Raw genomic sequence first — 21,700 nt, forward strand, 5'->3', positions numbered from 1 at the left:
AGGTCGTTCATTGATAGCATTGTCGCCATTAAATATACTATAACGCGTTCCCATTACGACGATCGTTTTAATCGTGTAGAAAATTTTACTGATAATATTTAATGTCGAATATATTAAGATGTTGGTAATTTTCGTCGCAATCCATAATATATATTTGACATTTTGCGGTTACTATATACTTGAGGAAAAATCAAATAGTGTTTATGTTTACGCTAGCATAAATACAAAATATATAAAATACTTTACGTCGTCAAAATAAACAATAGCATAGCGTGCCAAATTTACTGTGAAGCGAATCGAGCTGTAGGCCCGAGCAATCCAATGTGTCAGACACAAACTAGCACACACAACGTTGTCCGGTTCAATTGACATAAATTGTCCACGCTTATTTACTCACAAAAAACACGTGCGTTTTAAATGCGCGAGGTCACGGCGTCCGCTCTCGTCGCCGGTCAGAGTGACACTGACGGGTAGCCTTTGATACGCATCGAGCCGGCGCCTGCGCATGCTATCGGGTGTTCAACGGGTAAATTGTCGATGGAAATTGTTTGCAATGAATGTTTGCATGGAAGGTGTGATGCAAGCGTCCACCTTATTTTTCCTTCCTCCATCCTTTGCTTGCATTACATGATACGACTAATCGTGATACTTGATCTTAGTAATAGCAACACCTGCGTGATAACGGAGGTCAAATTAATTATCCTTTTTAAAAATAATTCGAATTGCATTCTAGTAAAAACTGAGTATTATTTTTATCTCATTTTTATATAACATACAGTTATACGTGGTGTCATTTAAAAGTTTCTCATACGTATATATGAAACCTTTAAGTTTAATCGGAGGTTTTCGATAAAACGCGCAATTCGTAAGATGAACACATACAAAATATGTTAAATCATTCACGAACGAAACAACGTGTGCCAAAAAACGTTCGCACAAAAATTTCACAACGAATTACAAAACAAACACTAAAGTACAATCTGCAGACTGCATCATAAATAACGATACGATGCGCGTGCGCCTGGCAACCGCTTGACGGATGACCACAACCCCCTGACGTGTAATCGAAACTTGGCGAAGGATCTTCAACCTTACAGCCCGAGAGGAAACTAAAAGCTAATTTAAGAACCAAAACACAGGTTGACGATATTATTAGAACAGAAACAGCTGTTAAATCTCCGCCTTTTGCTAGTGTGGGTCTTGCGAATACATTGATTTGATGAACCAGTAATTCATTAATGAATTACAAACATCTGCATTAAACAGATTAGAACTGCTTTTAAACAAGTGATTTATCAAAGCTTCGACAGTTGGACATTAGTTATGTTTATGTTTTATGATTTCTAATACTGGTCGTTGATATCTACTGTGATACAGTTTTTACTAATACAATGGTTGGTGCGATTCTTCTATTGACTATCTATCTATAAAAGACTGTAAATGTGCCACTCGTTGAGGATTATTGGATTGGAGATTACTCCAACACGCTGATACAAAGCGGATTATGATAGGATATGTTGAATTGACATGTTGAATTCTGTTAAGAATATTTTCTTTAAAGGCCAATTTTCAAATCATTTTTTATTGTTTTGAACTATCTTCTAAATATTCACCTTCGAATTAAATTAGTATTTAGTATTTTCTTTTAAATTAAATTTTATTTGTAAGGCACATTATCAAAAATTATCAAAAATAGAATTATTATCTCATTATTTTTAGTACTACGAAGGGGAGTTCCCTGCTCTGACGCATGATTAATTTTATTAGTTGGTTTCATAATTTAGTCTCTTACATCTCTACAAGTATTACGAAAGTTGTTTTTCTGAATTTAAAAATATATATTTAGAAATAAGTTTTTTCTACTAAACCAACGCTGGTGTTCGTTCAAGTCGTTGTCATTATTTTCATTATTTTTACTCAATTATAAAATGATTTATGTTATGGTATCAACATTTAATTATAACCCAATATATAGAATTATCCGACTGGAAGCGAAAGGCGAGAAACCGGGAGATAGAGCACCGTGAGAGAGAATTATTTTGCCATCCAAAGAAGTCTTTGCCCAGCGGTGGACTACGATATGATAAATGATGATCATGTAAAAAGAACAACTTAACTAAATTAACATTCACACAGGAAAATCTTCAAAACAAAAACAATAGAGAATTTCTAAAATGTGCGCGGAATATTAAATTAAGTATAAAATTACGTACAACCAAAAGTTTGTTGCGAATTCCACTATCGTACTGTCTGCATTCAAGAAACTCCTTTAAAAATCAGCTTAGATGATACTGAGTGTTATATTAAGAAGAGATGTCAACGAACTTACAAAGGATGCGTGATACACTTAAATGGCATAATCTACCCACGCAGCGCATCAACGCAATGTTTATAATTGCCGTACATCCTACATCGAGCTTGGAAATGGAATAAAATGACATATCAATTCAAACTCGACCAAAATGGTACAAAATAAAACTTAATATCATTCAAAAGATTTATTGCCAAAATTGACCAAAACCTATGGGTTTTATTTCGTGTAAATAAGGGGGAATTTTCAGACAGTAAATATTATAAATACACGATATACTCGTAATAAGAGAGAGATAGAAATTATTCAAAAGTTCGTCCGGGTAAACACTACGGATTTTTCACTTTAATCTATTTTTTAGTACATCACACCGAGCCGTCTAGAGTAAACTTCGAATAGACGAAACCAATCCCAACAGTGGGACATTAACGGTTTACGAAGCAAAAAAGTTGCATATAAACAAACACCGACCTAGTCATCTTACATAATGAAGATTACATGGCATTCAACCAGATATATTTACCAACTCGCTTGACACTTTGTTTTGCACTCTATACACTTCACTTTAAGATGCTAATCTCACTAAGGGATTTCACTCATATCCGGCACATTTCACAAACATCACACACACCAAAATTAAAAATTTAACACTCAGTTTTTCGCGGGAACTTTCGAATTAGAGGACGCCATATTTAATTTGTGAATTTTTGGCGCGCTGTAATCGCTCGGGAATCGCGTCTAGCGTTTGAGCAGCGCTTCGTCGGAGCACATTCTAAAATAGACAACGCAATTGGTAGCGGTCTGCCAGACGGCCAGACGTAGACTATTAGGCACAGATTTTACAAAAACAGGTGTGATGAACCACTTATAATGAGTATCGTTAATTTTTTATTTTTTTGGAAAGTCATACATGCGTGTTTTTGCAATGTACGTTTACATTTGCTCTTAAACACTAGCATTGTAGGAAATATAATCCCATTCTTACAACGTCATTGCGCTGTCAACCACAGGATCTAAGATGTTATGCCCCTCGTGCTTGTAAATACGCTGGCTCGCTCACCACTCAAACAGGATCACGACAATTCAATGTATTGCCGCCGCTAGAATAACTAGTGAGACTTACGTATTTGATATCAGATATCAACATCATGTTGATTCACTATAATACTTAACTATAAATTAAAATCAAATATATAAAACAGATTAAACGAAAAATATGGAAAGCCATCCTAATACATCAGATAACTGCAAAACCGCGATGTGCACCGGCCACAACCTTCACTAAAACCCCAAAAATACTCGCATGTCTATTTTGTTATCGTTCTAGTTCAATACCTGTTTACATGTATGTTTATTTGTGTGATAATTTATATGAAACTGATCAAACAATGTTAAAACAGATCAACGAAAATAAACTGAGAATTTCCGCTTCAGGTATGATTCACCAAAAATATTTAAAAACATGTAAGTAGCTCTAATATTATCACAAATTCTTGATACACGTTAGCTGTGATATATGTAACATGTGTTTACCCCACCATTGGATTAAGGCCTCCTCTCCCTTCGCAGAGAAGGTTTGGACCTAAATCCAACACGCTGCTCCAATGAGGGTTTGGTTAAGATACACATGTAAGTTTCTTCACGATATTTTCCTCCATCGTAGAGAAAAAAATAAACACAAATTAAGCACATGAAAATTCAGTGATGCTTGTCTGGGTCAATTAGTTCTAACTACTGAGCCATCTGGGCTTGATTAGAATGGACTATACCAACTCTATACCAAGTCTGAAATATATTTGCGTCTTATGTACAATAGTATTCATCTGACCTCAATGTTTGTTAAAAAATACTTTATCGTAAGTTCTTGTGAAATTGTAATAAGAAATATCAACATGCCAACTTTTATGACAGTAAGTTGACGGCCCGTAAATGAGTCATTACGGGCTTGAGCCATACTCTCCTCTTCAGAATACCAATCCACTACGTTGTTCCAATTGGTTGTATGCACATGTGGCACAATTTCATCTAACACATGCAGGTTTTCTGACGATGTTTTCCTTTACCGCCGACAATCGAACTTGTAAGAACAATAAATTTAATTTTCATACACTTAATCGGTTATACTCTTTATATAAATTACGCAGAAACTTGGAAACTTTATTGGTACAATTATATCTTGTTTCTTTTTCTGTGAGTAATATTTGCTCTACGAAAGACCTTCGATTCGGCGTCACAAGACCGACCAATCAAAACACCGAATCGCTACTGTTGATATTACTTAATTATAAATTAGAATATTTGGATTTGCCTTGTCAAATTATTACTGGGTAAAATTGTAAAGTAACTGCCTAGTACATATATCGCTGCTGAGCTAAGGTCTCCTCTACTTTTGAGGAGAAGTTTTGGAGCATTTTCCAACCGTGCTGATGGCTCACATGTAGCAGACTTACAAAACTCAGACTGGCTTTGAACTTGCAACCTATTAGGTTTCACGTGTTCCAACCAATGAGATCTCTAACAATCGCGTACTCAGCTAACCTAACAGCTATAATAAAGTAAGTTACTTTATCATAGATAATTCTGACTCATGACTAAATTCTATACACCAACGAATCTCCTATGAAAATTATTTGTGTATTACTTTACACGTTATCTATTGAAACCTCTTTATATGGCACAAAAGATATGTAAACAGACAGAAATGTTAACAACGGATAATGTTTAAACAAACGAAGCGTGTTTTATTAACTAGTTTTTTTCCATTAACATAAGTTTATAGTCGTTGTGAATACCAGGAATTGTACTGGACGAAGGCGAGAGTTTAATGAAGCTGTATGAATCATTGTAATAATACCAATTAAATTTTGCTATATATAATTCGACTGTTTTGTCTCAATAGATGAGTTCGGTTTGGTGAGCTATTCGGACTGGCTATACTGGAATATCGCCTCAGGAAGCTTACCTTAAAGGAAGACACCTTAAAGAAAAATTTAAATTTTTCAATCCATCTGACTTGTCTCGCTGGGAAAACACGCACTTAGGTTAATATCAATAGCCAACTTTACATTTAAGTGACCATTTGTCTAAATATTTTATCATGTTCATTAGGCATGTTGTCCTAGCGCTAGTTTAATGCTTACTAACCAATAGATACATGAGGGCATATGGGTTTTGGTCTAAATAAGCACCATCATCATAAGCCCGTGTCAGTCCACAGTTGGGCGTAGGCGTCTCCCATGACACGCCACAAAACTCGATCTTCAGATCTCCCATATAAATCTCCAATATCATCGTCCCACCTAGCTACAGGATGCCATAAAATTTTGCCAAAACACGGTCTCCACTCAAGAACCAATCTGCTCGAATGGCTATTAGCTCCGCGGCACGTTGTCACTTCATCTTGCTGATTTGCTATAAACTTATAGAGAGTTTACAACGTTTTCCCATAAATGCTCTCGATATTTTATATCTCTGATCACTTTTTATTTATTACTTGATATTCTGCAATATTGAACAGTGTTTCATATAAGATTAGATGTTAGTCAATTGTTTTATACAAAATGTGTAATGAATGCGTATTTACATATTCAAGATTTTAATTATTAAGACGTTTAAACATGAATAGTAACTTGAATGCATGAATAGATGCTGGAACGAGCGCAATCTGGTACATAACACCTTAATCACTCTCCTTGTTTACGGATAATATCAACAAACAGACAGACACGACGGCAAGTGTGCTATTAGTGAGACAGGTTTGGTTTTATTCTACGAAATAAAGACTGTATTCGTCATTTTTACGTCATTTCTATTATTTTAAGGTGAATTTAACGTGTGTTCATTATAATGGTAATTAGCTGATATCGTTTGGAACAGTGGTTCTCGATAATAATATTTCATTCTCAAAAGTACATAATTCATAACAGGTTTTCATAATCCATTTCGTTAAATAAAAATCATTAAATTATTTCTTTTTTGAAGCCGAGCTAATTGATTATAAACAGTTATGCGTTTTCCGTGTCTTTGTTACCCCTGTTTTAAAAACTCGCGAATCGAATCGTAACTGCTCCATACTAAATATTTAAATAAAGTGTTCCACGATTCCAAAAAGGTTGGCAGTCTCTGGTTTGAAAAAACAGCGACGCCATATGCGTACATTTGACCGATGATTCGATCCGCGCTGATAATATATATTACTATGACACGTAGGGCCTTACTGGTGTTTGTCTTGGTTTGGACGTTTCAACTCATAAATTTTATTTTATTTTTGAAATGTGTATTTTATTGGCCCTAATGGCCTCTACAGCGTCACCGGGCGGGGTAGTCGAGTTAAATTACTCAAACCTGGATGTTGAGAACCCACTTGAGGGCTCAGAATACGCGCGACCTAAGGGTGCCTCCTGTGAGGCCGGACCTCGGCCTAGGAGGCCGTCGTCGACGAGAGGGATAAATTTACTATTGGAGACGGTGTAGTATGAAGCGTTTTATTGTAAATTTGATAGTCTTAATGCCACGCAAAAATTAACTCTTCCATCTCCGAGTATCGTGGCCAAGGTTCTTTTTCAATTAAGCTGTGTCTATGACCAATTAAAACGCTTCAATTCTTCACGCTAAATCTTGAACACATTCAATCGGAATAGTATTCAATTAATTGAAGCCAATGATCATTTAAACCTTTGAATGAAATCGTATACAACTTTATTTAAGTCCACGATATTAATTCTATCACATGTTAAAAAGATAATTATTTCTAAGTAATATTTTATAAACTTTTATTTGACATATTTTATAGCCAGTCAAATTATTTCAATCTTGTTACTATATTGAACCCGTCGCACATTATCGATCGATTTACAATGTTGCACACACATTTCATTTCGTAGGCAACGCAATTTAGTATACAATATATTATCAGTTCATATACATGGATTAAATTTTTATATTTTCTTTTTTTTTAAATATATTATATTTAAAAAAAATTAAATTAATTAAAGAACATTTGCCTGAACATAGCCTAAATCTCGTTGTACAAAATCCCGGTAAATAGAAATTATACTGACGGGACATTTGACATATCTTTCTCGTGTTTGCTGTTAAAAAGGGATAGCAATAAATTTTCCTTAAATTTTTTTTTGTATTATCAGATTTCCTAACGATGTTTTCCTTCACCACCAACCACAAGACGAAGAACACAAATTAACCACATAAAAAATCAGTGGAGCATATCTAGGTTTAAGCCCGCGATCATCGGTTAACATAAAAATGAAATGGATCAATCTAGAGATTGCGATAAAAATATATTCTTATAATAATCTTGTTATGTATGACTACTTCTCTTCTTCTAAGACATCTTATTAAACTACCCAGCTATATTAAGATCGTACATTATCGTTATTTTCTGTATGATAATTATTAATACCCATATTAATAATTGTCTTCAATTAAAATTGCTTACGTAGGTTGAACAGAACAGAACAGACCAAGGCTTATTCCTTGCAATCGAAGCATGGACCAATCATCACGCTGAATACGCATGAGATGAGTTTGAAATAGAATTATTACGAGTGTTACGTCTGTGTGATAGTAAAATTAGTTATTCGTATTCGTGACGTCAACTCCCGTCACGGCCGATTCTGTGACGTATGAACAAGACCACTCATTATTCGGCCGGAGATGATACAACGCGAACTGCGTAGTATATTAACATAGAATACTAAAATGTTGAACTGAATTTGTTCAGCTAGTTTTACTATTCGTATTTTGGATAGATAGCAAACTGTTAATTTAAACATGTAGCTGTAATAGACATAAGAAAATAATGGATTTTTTTATTTGTTTTAATTATTAACAGCATAAGAGAGCCGAGGTGGCCCAGTGGTTAGAACTCGTACATCTTAACCGATGATTCCGGGTTCAAACCCAGGCAAGCACCACTGAATTTTCATGTGCTTAATTTGTGTTTATAATTCATCTCGTGCTCGGCGGTGAAGGAAAACATCGTGAGGAAACCTGCATGTGTCTAATTTCAACAAAATTCAGCCATATGTGTATTCCACCAACCCGCATTGGAGCAGATGGTGGAATATGGTCCATACCTTCTCCTCAAAGGGAGAGGAGGCCTTAGCCCAGCAGTGGGAAATTTACAGGCTGTTAATGTAATGTAACAGCATTAATAATAAGCTATCAAAGTCGATACAGGAATATGATTCGCATCACATCACATCATCAGCCCATATTCGTCCACTGCTGGACGTAGACCTCTCCAAATGCACGCCATTGTGGTCTTTCTTCGGCAACTCGCATCCAGCTCCTGCCAGCCGTCTTGCTCAAATTGTCACTCCACCGTTCCTGAGGACGTCCTACACTACGTTTGCCGAGACGCGGTCTCCACTCTAGAACACGTCTTCAACCAGTGCGTCCTACCCGTCATGACATACGGAGCCGAAACGTGGACACTCACGACAAGACTGGTCCACCAGTTTAAAGTCGCTCAGAGTGCTATGGAAAGTGTTATGCTCGGCATTTCTCTGAGGAATCGCATCAAAAATGAGGTGATCCGTCAGAGAACCAAAGTCATCGACATAGCCCACCGGATTAGTAAGCTGAAGTGGCAGTGGGCTGGCCATATTTGTCGTAGAACCGATAACCGTTGGGGAAAACGTGTTCTAGAGTGGAATATGATTAGTCAACAATATATTAGTTGTCAATATCATTCTAAACCTGCCAATGCATTTTATGTAATTTTTAAATTCTATTTTAAAATAGATTTTCAGTCTGACGAATTGATTATTTGATTGTAAGTGGTCACCGCTTTCTATAGGCATTGGTGCTGGAACAAATACGAATCATCCGACACATCAGCAATGCCACCTTGAGAACTAAATTGGTACGTATTTATTTATCTAGTTTTAATGGCTCCCCCACCCTTCAAACCAGAACATAATTATACTAATTAGTGATGTGGTGTTGTCGAATCCGAGATGAGTAATGAGATGAGTAAAACAAGGAAAATAAGATTATATTGATGATCTGTTTATATATTATTACTTTTATATTTTGTATCAAATTTAATTCACATTACGAAACTCGTATAATAAATTTAACAATAAAAACATACAAGTGATATTACTTGTCACATAATCGTAACTCATAATCCACATCTCATGCCAAGGTCTGGCAAGGGCTCAGCCTGTTTATTGACCTCAAATGAACAATTACAATACAAACCATTTATTAAAACCGCCTCAGGCTGGCTTGGGCCGATTATAATTCGAGTCATTCATAGTTTTAATGTGACACGGACATGGTACAGTCGATCATTATAATTTAAGAAGGATTTGTGTAATATAATATATAAATATAAATATTGGACAACATCACATACATTAGTCTGATCCCAATGTAAGTAACTGAAGCACTTGTGTTATGGAAAATCAGAAGTAACGACGGTACCACATACACCCAGACCCAAGACAACATAGAAAACTAATGAACTTTTTCTACGTCGACTCGGCCGGGAATCGAACCCGGGACCTCGGAGTGGCGTACCCATGAAAACCGGTGTACACACTACTCGACTTTATATATAGTCAGTAAAAATTAAAGGGGATTTTGGAAAATTCGTTTTAGAGTTATGTTAGTAAATCTCATTTTACAAAAGTACCATTCTGGCTCTTAAACCTTTATTCGTTTCCACTGACGATATGATGAACATCTGACCGATTTCGGCCACGACGTTTTCAATAGAAACTACTCAAGACTTATTATAGTGCACAAGTCTATGCCTGAAAACACAAGTGCACTTTCTAATTCCTTGCTTGCAGACGGGATAACAATTATTGTATGGAAAATAAATTAAGAATATTGTGTAAGAGTATATTATATTCATAATATAGCGGACGGAGATGGCCCAGTGGTTAGAACGCGTGCATCTTAATCAAACCCAGGCAGACACCACTGAATTTTCATCTGCTTAATTTGAATTTTTATAATTCATCTCGTGCTCGGCATTGAAGGAAAACATCGTGAGGAAACCTGCATGTGTCTAATTTCAACGAAATTCTGCCACATGTGTATTCCACCAAACCGCATTGGAGCAGCGTGGTGGAATATGCTCCAAAACCTTCTCATCAAAGGGAGAGGAGGCCTTTAGCCCAGTAATGGGAAATTTACAGGCTGCTAATGTAGATGTAAATAGCGGACGGATTTCTGAAAGAATCAGAAAGTCGCCGGCGCCGCGTGCGGCAACTGCCGGCCCGTTACCGTGACCGGGACGATTGAGAGTCGACTCGCTACGCGGGCGAATACACCTATGGCATCCGCTCTTCCGGCGTTTATCTGTTTTAATTGATAGTTGTTAGTCATGTAAACTGTTTATTAATTGTAAAATCATTGTTTACCTACAGTAAAGTGCATTTTCTTAAGACCGCTTTTATTAACTCGGAAAAAATCGAACCAGCCCTCCTGCCACCGGTGGAGGCAATAAGGCGATGTGATACTTTTAATGTAACGAAATGGAACATACCAGAAAAGGGCCTACGGGTTAATATACACATATATATTGCTATGATAATGTTTGACTATTGAAAGAAATAAATTAATAATATATACATGAGATACCGTCAAAGATCTGATGTCGGCGATGACGTCAAAGGTGATAATTTCATGTTTAAAATAGATCAGGGGGTCAATTCTACTAACAGGTAACCGTTTCGATACGTTCCCGATTCTATTGCGATCCAACTTCGACTATCCCTCACAAAAATAAACCTCAGCTTAATCGTCAAATCGACAATCGTCAATCGACAAATTGACAATTTGTTAGTAGAATTTGCGCACAGGAAACATTTCTGAAAGATGAATTTCTGAGTCGTTCCGCATATATTGGCGAGGATATTTGAGGTCCGTTTTTAAAATCAGCTTTAACAAGTTTACTTGGTAGCAGTGCTCTGTGCAAGCCTCTGGTTAGGTACAACTCCATCCGATATAATACCGCCAAACAGCAATACTTAGTATTTTTGTGAGACGTGACCATCAAATGACCAATTTACCTATCCTAGATATGCCATAAAAAAAGAGATATGTGGCATATATAATAATAACAAACTTAAAAGTATCTACATTTTCAATAATCTAGACAAGTCTGCAACAACAAGAGCCCTGGGCCGTAATAATTAATAGGTACCATAATTACAATACGGACCGATTATTAACGGCTCGCGGCAATTGTAATTTGTGTCATGTTGTCTCAATACTTCTGACACATTCTACTGGTACAGTCGGTTACCCATACTAACAGTTGACAGTGAAGACTCAGCAGGAAACTGATGATAAAGGCACGAATGGTAACTACCAAGGAGATCCTGGACTACTAACAATGGCAATTCACAATGAACCCATCATAGGCAGGCTGTTCGGATGCGTCCAGACTAGCCTAAATATCAAGATTCCCAAAAAAGACGAAGGAAAATCTGTCTGTTTGTCTGTCTTTCACTACTAAACCGAATTTGATAAAATTTGGTATAAAGCGAACTTGAGCTCCAGGGAATGACAAAAGCTACTTTTTATTCCTAACACCTGACGGCCTAAAACGCGAAAGCCGCACGCGCCAACTAGTATTTTATATACCCATTTATCTTAAATATACATACTAGCTGAAACTGCGGCTTTATCCGAGCGAAGTTTACAAAACACAAACATTCAACTTCAGTTTTACCCCCTTAGGAATGGGATAAAACCTGTCATAAACGGATATCTACATCCTATAAGGAACCTACCTACCAAATTTCAAGTTTGTAGTTGTTATTGTTTCTCAGATTTCATGATTAATCAGCGAGTGGTATTTCGCTTTTAAGATTTTATCACTATAGATAACAACTTTTACACTGGGTACATTACAAAAAATTAGGATGAATTAAACAAGGATAATTACAGGCAAAAGAATGAAAGTATACACACGTGATGCGTGGCCGAGTGTATTACAGTGTAATGTTTCAGATCGCCCTAACAGCTGTGACAACGTGTGACACGCTAAGAACGTTCACCTGAGTTTTATATATATTTACAGTAGGTATACATAACTAATTACATAAGTAGGTGTACTGCTTTTCAAAAGTAACATTTAGGTAATAACGTTTGCTTTCAATTATAAACAAAACAATCTTTAAACCATCTCGTATAAGAACTTTTGATGATCACTACAGTATTAAATGTCAAGCCACTGCTCGTTCGGAATGTTAGTTTATCTACTGATATGTATTCATAATCAAAATCAAAATATACTTTACTCGAGTATCCTTTTGAATCGTCATTTAACAAACCATTTTAAGTAAAGCAACCACCGGTTCGGAATCGGTAGATTCTACCGAGAATAACCGGAAGATTTCATAGATCTGTTCACTTACGTATATAGTACTTTAATAAAATAATCTTAACAGATTCAATCTATATTGATATTATATTACTTACCGACGAATCTATTTGACGATTCTGGTAGCAAAGATGATATTATATAACTTACCTGGAATAAAAATATACATATTAAAATCATTATTTTCAATAGTAAATAGAGCTACTTGGTAGCGCTTTGTGCAAGCCAGTCTGGGTAGGTTACACACAGTCTACACAGTCATAAGATATTATACCGCCAAAAAGAAATACTTAATGTTACTGTATTCCGGTTTGAAGAGTGTGAGAGCTGGTGTAACAATGGTCTATGGGCGGTGTTAACCACTTACCATCAGGTGGTCCATTTGCCCGTCCGTCTATGTATTACATTAAAAAATCAAATCAAAATATATTTAAGCAATCTGTAACAATTTTTATTATTAAATCAAATCAAATCAAAATATAGTCTATTCAATAGACTTTTGAATCGTCATTTAACACCGGTTCCGAATGTAGATTCTACCGAGAAGAACCGGCAATAAACTCGGTAGTTACTATTTTTCAACATTTAAAAATAGAGTCATGTTAGTTAAACACAATTATATATGTATATAATATATCCTGCCTGGAAGTCAACAAGTATTAACTCCACACTTTTTTATCATCTGTATAATCTTGTACGGAATAAAATCCTTCAACATCGTTTTAATGAGTTAAATTAAAAAACAATTCCCGTTCCTGTTAATGCAATAACGAGCTATGAAACGCATTTTGATTGAATACGTAACCGAGATGAGATTGACCTTGAGAATAAAGGTCAAATTGATGAATATTTGATCAATTAATAGTGCAACAAATTGATTTGATATCGAACTCGCGATCGTAACGAGACTTACGACGATTAATACTCGGCACACAGGGTAACAAGTTTCAATAAATATGTATCTAACTGATGAACGGAGTTTTGACAGATAAGGATTATTACGGAGACTGCTTCTTTGGTCTAGTCCAAGGAAACCCGAAGTGGTCTATATCGAAGTCTTTCGTTGATAACGACCTACAAGGGACAAGAAGAAGTTCTACGATAGCAGATCTTATTTAAGCAGGTCGAGCCTTTAAATTTTTTTTTTATTTTACAGTACCTGGTCTGACATATGATATTTTTGTTATTGTCGAATTATTATATCTCATAAAATTATGTAAATTCACAAAGCTAAGCTAAGTTAAGCAAAGGGGCTGTCGAAGACCGTTAAACATGGCAAGTGGTCAACAAGACAAAAAAGAATGGAGACCTTTGGTCTAGGGACTAGCTTATAATCCAGACGCTGATGATTTAGGTTCAAACCCAAGGTCATCATATTTAATCAAGGTTTTCTTTAAAATATCAGTAGCATATCGAAGTATGGATGTTGGCTGTGCTAACAATGTCAAAATTCATTTATTTAAAACTTTTGGTCATAAGCGAACTCGAGCTGATAACCAAATTGTCACTAATTTATAACACAAGCTTCTTCACAAATTCAATTCTCAGTCATATATCTTAGTTCATCACTAGCGACAGGCCCCGGCTTTATTTATATACTTACAGCACTCAGCCACAATGTAAAACTACGAATAGAACAAAATTTACAATTGGAACATTATTTCCGGATATCACCCTGAATACGCCACATGCAAATAAACAAATTTTACCCCCCTTTATAATAAAAAAAGGAGTATCTCAACTTCTAATACAAGTCTTATCCATTATGTCATATTGACAACTAATCTTACGTTTTAATTAATGAACGGTTTCAAATGATTGACAAAAATTAATTACAAGTTCATTATGCCATAGGTATTACAAAAAAACACCTCAAGCAATTTGTTCGTGATTAAATGAGCTTCGTTATATGAATGTATTTCTATCTCTTTCTGTTATTTAATTTTATACGAAATATAATATATAAAAAACCCGGACAAGTGCGATTCGGGCTTGCGCACTGAGGGTTCGTATCACCGCGCAATAGGAACTGAAAGATGTACCAGGTTATTTTAAGATAAAGACTTTTCATAGGTTTTTCTTTAAATTATAATAAATAAATATTGGAAAACATCACATACATTACTCTGATCCCAATGTAAGTAGCTAAAGCACTTAGTTAACACATGTTATGGAAAATCAGAAGTAAGGGCGGTACCACAAACACCTAAACCCAAGACAACAGAGAAAACTAATGAACTTTTTCCAAATCGACTCGGCCGGGAATCGAACCCGGGATCTCGGAGTGGCGTACCGATGAAAACCGGTGTACACACTACTCGACCACGCAGGTCGTCAAAATTAGTTTCTTATAATGGTTCCTTTTTATCTTCAGTGATATGGAACCCTAAAAACTAGTTTCCGTTCGCAGAATCCCTCGCATGTGGTTGATGGGTTAGGTCCTTTACTATATCTATGACAACTTGTATGAAAAAAGTCTATATTTATTTATTCATTAAAATAGTTGCACATCAACTTTTAACTGAAAATATTAACATTTGATATAGGTAGCATACGAATATGTCTTTAAAGGTGTGAACAACATCGATCATGATCGCTTGAATAGGTAAACGAGTAAATATAATGAACAAACTCAATTTCTCAATTATGACATTAGTGGGGATGTATTTTGTCGCTATACAGGTGGCAAATGTTCAGGAGAATATGGAACATGAACATCTGTAACACCGGGGGGCTTGCAGGCGCGTTGCCGGCTTTAAGAAATATCTCTTCTTTTGAAGGTTCCCAAGAGCTATCGGTTCGAAAAAACCGCCGGCGAAAGCTGGATTCACAGAGTGATTGTGCGCGGCAGAGTGCCTTAGAATTCGCTATATAGTTGTGGATTTTCGGACATCTAGGTGGTGTGGATGAAACTTTATATTTTACAGACAGATTTGCTTTCGTACTTATAATCGGTATAGACAATAAATGAAATCTATAACACTTAAATGTTTATGAAGCATAATATATTGTCTGTCAGTTCGGTAGCTGTCCGTCTGTCTGTCACGCTCTATGATCTGAACTATGCGACCCAGAAAGTTAAAATACTTTGTGTTTCAAAACAAGTTAAAATATAATGTATATCATACTGATTGTTGTCATTGCCAGCTCTGAACTTTTTTTTTATTTGATATTTAAAGCCTTTCAATTTTCAATATTCAATAGAAAAACCTTTTTTAGTTTTATCGCAGACCACGATATATAGAGCAATATTCAGTATCCCTTATTTAACGTTCGTGTGTCTACTAAAAACCTACAAAAGATTTTTCTATTGAATATTGAAAATTGAAAGGCTTTAAATGTCAAATAATAAAAGTAGAAGTGGTTGTTCAGGTCAACCTGTTGAAGGATACTTCCTTTAAATATTAACCATTCATCGTATCGTCAATGCGCCGGTTGCGCAGGGACATAGCTGTCCCTTATGCCTTTAGTAAACTATCTCACTCACCCTTCAACCCGACACAATAAAAGTAACTATTGCTGTTTGACGGTTGAATATATAATGAGTGTGTGGTACATACCCAAACGGGCTCGCACAAAGCCCTACCAAGTACTAAAATTGAAATTTAAAAAAATAATTTAGTTCTAAAAAAAAATCATAATAAAAATATAAATTTTCTACAAAAATTTAACACTAAAAGTTGCTATAAACAAAAAAAAAATTAAATTTCCTAACGTTTTCGTTTTTGAAAATTTTCCATAACACAATACTACATTGAGATCTCGTGTGTACCATATACCGCGTTAAGGACAAACATTCAGGTCACTACCCATACTAATGACTGCGGCCTGACGCGCTCGTCATATGGAATTTTTATTGCGTATCTAATTATTTGATAGAGACATGGTTAATATTAATCTGTAGCAGACTATATATCTGACAAATATATGTAAACGAGGCTTGCTGCTCGTGTTGAAATGAACCAGTGACGTTGTCGACTCATTTCGGTAAAATCTTCGTTGGTAGATTTTATTTAATTCAAAAATGATTTATTTAAGAGAGGTGTAATTCATATTTTTTATAAAAATATTTGTAAATAAATCAAACTTTAAATTGATCAGTTTATACTATTGATAGCTGACCTATAGTCTAATCCAATCAAAGAAGGAATAAAGGTAAACAAACCTTAGATTTACGTATTCCAAGCAATTCGCTATATATATATATATTGGACAACATCACATACATTACTCTGATCCCAATGTAAGTAGCCAAAGCACTTGTGTTAAGGAAAATGAGAAGTATCGACGGTACCACAAACACCCAGGCCCAGGACAACATAGAAAACTGATGAATATTTTCTACATCGACTCGGCCGGGAATCGAACTCGGGACCTCGGAGTGGCGTACCCATGAAAACCGGTGTATACACTACTCGACCACGGAGGTCGTCAATATTGTAGATAACTAATTGTCCTTGATGAATACATTTTTATTTAACAATTAATTTAAACAATACTATTCCGTTTAACTACTTATTTTAAATACTTTAATTTTACTTCCAAAGTTCCGATAACAACTTCGACGACGTTCAAAATGACATTTTTCCGCAAATCCATAATGAATATTATACATCATTCAAGCTCTCGACCAATGGCAATGTGTCAATTCGATGTCAGATGTCTGTATATCTTTTGCGGTAGGAATAGGTTTTATATATATCGTAACGGTAGCATGTGAACGCGATCCCGTGGCGCCCACGAAAGAGACGGAGAGGGTACCGTTTTAAAGGGGGTATTCCGGTGTACAGAGGCGCACTCGGCGTCCTGGGCGCCAGCGAGTCCTACATGACAGACCCCCTTTGCCCACTTCCACGTAGGGAAATGCGTAATGGATTTTACCAGTGAGGTAAAAAAAAAAGTTTTATATATACATATATACAACGTTACAGCGGTGGTCGAAATGACTGCCAGGAAGACATCTTTATATACACATGACTAGCTGAAACAGCGGCTTTACCCGCGCGAAATTTATAAAACACAAACTTCCATTCTATAAGGAATCTTCCTGCCAAATTTCAAGTTTGTAAGTGTTTCGTTTCTGAGATTTCACGATTAATCAGTGAGTGATATTTCGCTTTTATATATATCTGTAAATTACTGACAATATGTCAGTCAGTCAGTCTAGCTATAAGATATAGTGAGAGGAAAAGATTTTGGGTAACTGATTAATTCGGACGCTTCATACAGTCTCATAGTCACTTAGATCCTTATCTTATAACGGCCACACACACAATACACAAAACACACAAATGTATTCTTATTTTTCGTAAACCATTCAAAGTAAGTTTTACTATTTTTTAGACCACGAACGTGAATTTTAGACGATTGAACCAGTGTGATAGTGTATTTATAAAACATCTCTGATCGCGGGAATTTGTACGTATAGCATCATTAAATAAATTAAAAAAAGACACAAACAAATATCTTTCTAATGACAAGCGGAAACGCCAGCAAAGAGTCCACTTTATAACAATAATATTCAAATTTAAAATTGATAATAACTTATTCAATTTAATTGCATGAGAATTATTTAAATTACGAACAAAAATAATGCGAATCAAAGTTAAAAATATCTATTTCAAAATTTAAATTAGGTATAATTAGTATTTACATAACGGATGTATTACTTATAATATATGCTTATATATTTAATAAATATGTATATCTGTTAATAAATCTAATCTTTAAACCAATTTATTTATCATTTATTTAATTATTTAAAAAAAATATATTATTATTATGCAATCATAATGAAATGAAATTATTTTTAAATTTTCAAATTAAAATGACTGTTTTAATTGTCCAGACAAACATAAACAGTTTTTGCCAAAATAATTTTCATTTTCAAAGTAGGTGCTATTTTTTTATAGACTTAAAAAAATCTTTATACGCCATCTAGCGGAGGATGAGCCAACTGTTTAGTGGAGCAAAACTTGGCAATGCCATGTTCGCGTTACGTCGACAGATAGAGCTAGTTGACGTAATTTATAAAAAATAAAAATAAAAGTAAACATTGTGAAAGTTCAACGAACAGAATTTAATGTGTTTGTAATCGTATACTTTCCCTGATTATTCGAAGGAATCAATTATAACATATATAATGTAACTGATTTATATTTATATTTTGATTAAATTTCTGTTAAGACATAACATTTCAATAGTTGTAAAACTGGAGTGATGAGAAACTTGATATTAAGTACCGTCTATCTTACTAGGAATACGCATCATCTCTCGTTGACTACTTAGAGAGTAACCCAAGCCGCCCCACATGGATCAAGTACCTCGTACCGTCTTGGTGTTAAATTAAATTCACGAGTAGAATTCTTCGAGTATCGCTTCTTTTTTAATAAGGTGTTGAAATCCGTATTCGTATAGAATAAGATTTTTACGGTTTTAGTTAAAAAAATTAAAAATACATTGTGAGATAATTACATTATCTGATTAAATTATGTAACATGGAGCAGAGTGATGGGATTAGGTCGAAGTTTGAAAGGAAAGATTTTGCTTAGCAGTGTTGGGCGCTTAAGATGTTATTGTTTATCGCTATTTGAAATTATTATATTTCGATTCAAGTAAGTTATCAAAACATATGTACAAGGAGAAAGGGTTTTGTGCAACTCGCTTTGGGTAGGTATCAGCCACTCATCGCATATTCTTTAGGAATTAAACGATCGCCTCGACGACGAAATCACGTGGTGATCACTGACCATCAAGTGACCTATTTTCCTGTCCACCTACCAATGTTGAAAAAAATTATGCTTATAGTGTCACTATTTAACCTGCGGCCTTTTCTATGATCGTATATGCATCCAGTTTTTCCACCTTCCACTTTTTGATAAATAGATAAATAAATATTAAATGTAGAGGCGAGATGGCCCAGTGGTTAGAACGCCTGCATCTTAATTGATGATAGCTATTTCAAGCCCAGGCAAGATCCACTGAATTTGCATGTTCATCTCGTGCTCGACGGTGACGAAAAGCATCATAAGAAAATCTTCATGTGTCTAATTTCAATGAAATTCTGCCATAATTGTGGATGGGAGAGAGATGAAAGGGAGAGGAGGTTTTAATCTAACAGTGGGACATTACCAGGCGGTTGCTTTACTTTTTAATTTTACTTAAATAAAATGTAGATATAATATCTAATGGGTAATAAAATAAAACTAATGTATATTTTGTCGTTAATGAGATCCAAATGTGGTTATAATCTAAGAACTCTTAGAATATTTGAAAGGTTTTTTAAACATTTAAACTGGAATCTTTAAGATTATTCTTAATGCCTGTAACCATGACGTATCATTGTGCAAATTTTTAAGATGTCTATTTGAATAGATTTGTATTTTTATTTATTTAACCTATTTTATGTCATGAGTGTGTAGTTGAAATTTCGAATTCCGAAATACAAATGATGCAGCTTCGTAAAAAACAAGGTATACTTGTATTATTGTGTTGTCTGAACAGTAAAGTGCATTTGCATTGCATTGTGTTGTGAGATGTAATGGATATAGAAAAGCTAGAGATGCATATCTTAATATGCGACGATGTTTAATATTTATCTTTGACTTGTTGTTTCCGTTACAAATTTCTCCATCTTTGGTCCAGTAGCCATGTTATAATTAAACACTACCACCGATTCGGAAAAGAAAATACCCTGACCCGAGAAGAACCGGCGAAAGAAACTCAGCGGGTCTTTTTTGTCAAAGAAATAGCCAGGAGGCGATCGTTTCATTCCCAAGGTGTGCTATCAACCATCGTTTCATTAATGAAGACCACACAACACAATCACTATAGAATTATCTCACGATAACAAAGGCTGGTCAAGTGCGTGTTTACGAGTTCGCCAAATATAGTCCCATTGTTCTAACGGATTGTATTTTGGTAAGCTATAATCTACCAATAAAACTAGAATGTATAATGATTAAGAATAGTCTCTGTTCGGTTGGTATCGTGCCAGAATTCGAGAAGAAATGATAAATGACGATATTTCGTTTTACAAATCGGCTTATTACAAAATCGAATATCTAAATGTTTTTTATTGACCAAAGTATACTTAGTATAACATTTGCTGCAAAATCTTTTTTGTACAGGGCTACTGTAACAGTCTGTAAATTTGCCACTGCTGTGCTCAGGCTTCCTCTCCCTTTGAGAAGAAGGTTAGGAGCTTACTGAACCACGCTGCTCCAATGCGGGTTGGTGGATTTACATGTGGCAGAATTTCGTTTAAATTAGACACATGCAGGTTTCTTCGCGATGTTTTCGTTTACCGCCGAGCACGAGATGAATTATAAACACATGTAAAATTCAATGGTGCTTGCCTGGGTTTGAACCCGCAATCATCAGTTAAGATGCACGCGTTCTAACCACTAGGCCATCTCGGCTCTCAAACTAAGCTTGATCAATTAAATATATGAAGCATTACACTTATTGATATATTAAAAGAAAATTAATAAACTTCATGGTACTTAACCCGATTACCAGATATTCTACTAACAATCACAGGAAGTAACAATATATTTAGGTTATATTTTTTCTGGCCTTATGTTGTGCAAAGGTATAGACTCACATATTGAAGCGTCAATAGCGCAATGTCTTACGGGTCGCCTAGCTATGTAAAAAGTCGCAGGTTCGATCCTGACCACTTAGGCTTAGTCGTCCCCACTCCTAGCACAAACATTAAGCTTAATTAAAGAGTTAAGCAGGAATATTAGTCATTCCTTCAAAGGGGCAATTGCTACCATACATTTAAAAAAAAACATCTGTTCTCAAAACAGTTACAAGTTCTTAAAGTTTGTATGTGTTTCTTGTGTATCTATGTATTGCCATCGTATGATTGATATTATATACTTTTGGTTATTATATAAATATATATTTTCTTTGATATTGACTTTAATTATCTAATTTGAAAATGGAACTGGAATTATTCTCTCACCTAAAATGGGAACATCCCGTGCAGAACGGAAAAATATCGAATCTCTGTG

General features: G+C 35.2%; 1 protein-coding gene across 4 annotated transcripts in view; it reads right to left on the reverse strand.

Moving 5' to 3' along the window:
* Window positions 1-21,700, reverse strand: part of Mitf (mitf) — a 136,662-nt gene that overhangs the window by 84,487 nt on the left and 30,475 nt on the right. The window contains exon 1 of one of the 4 annotated variants that reach the window (XM_064219093.1): window positions 247-473. The exons of 1 other annotated variant lie outside the window; for it this stretch is intronic. The gene's annotated coding sequence lies outside the window, so the exon portion shown is untranslated. Of the gene's footprint in view, window positions 1-241; window positions 474-21,700 lie in introns of those variants that run through there. 2 more of the 4 variants (XM_064219094.1, XM_064219098.1) reach the window with 2 other exon arrangements.

Source organism: Vanessa tameamea, chromosome 26 (genome assembly GCF_037043105.1).
Source record: "Vanessa tameamea isolate UH-Manoa-2023 chromosome 26, ilVanTame1 primary haplotype, whole genome shotgun sequence".
In the NCBI taxonomy this organism is placed as follows: domain Eukaryota; kingdom Metazoa; phylum Arthropoda; class Insecta; order Lepidoptera; family Nymphalidae; genus Vanessa; species Vanessa tameamea.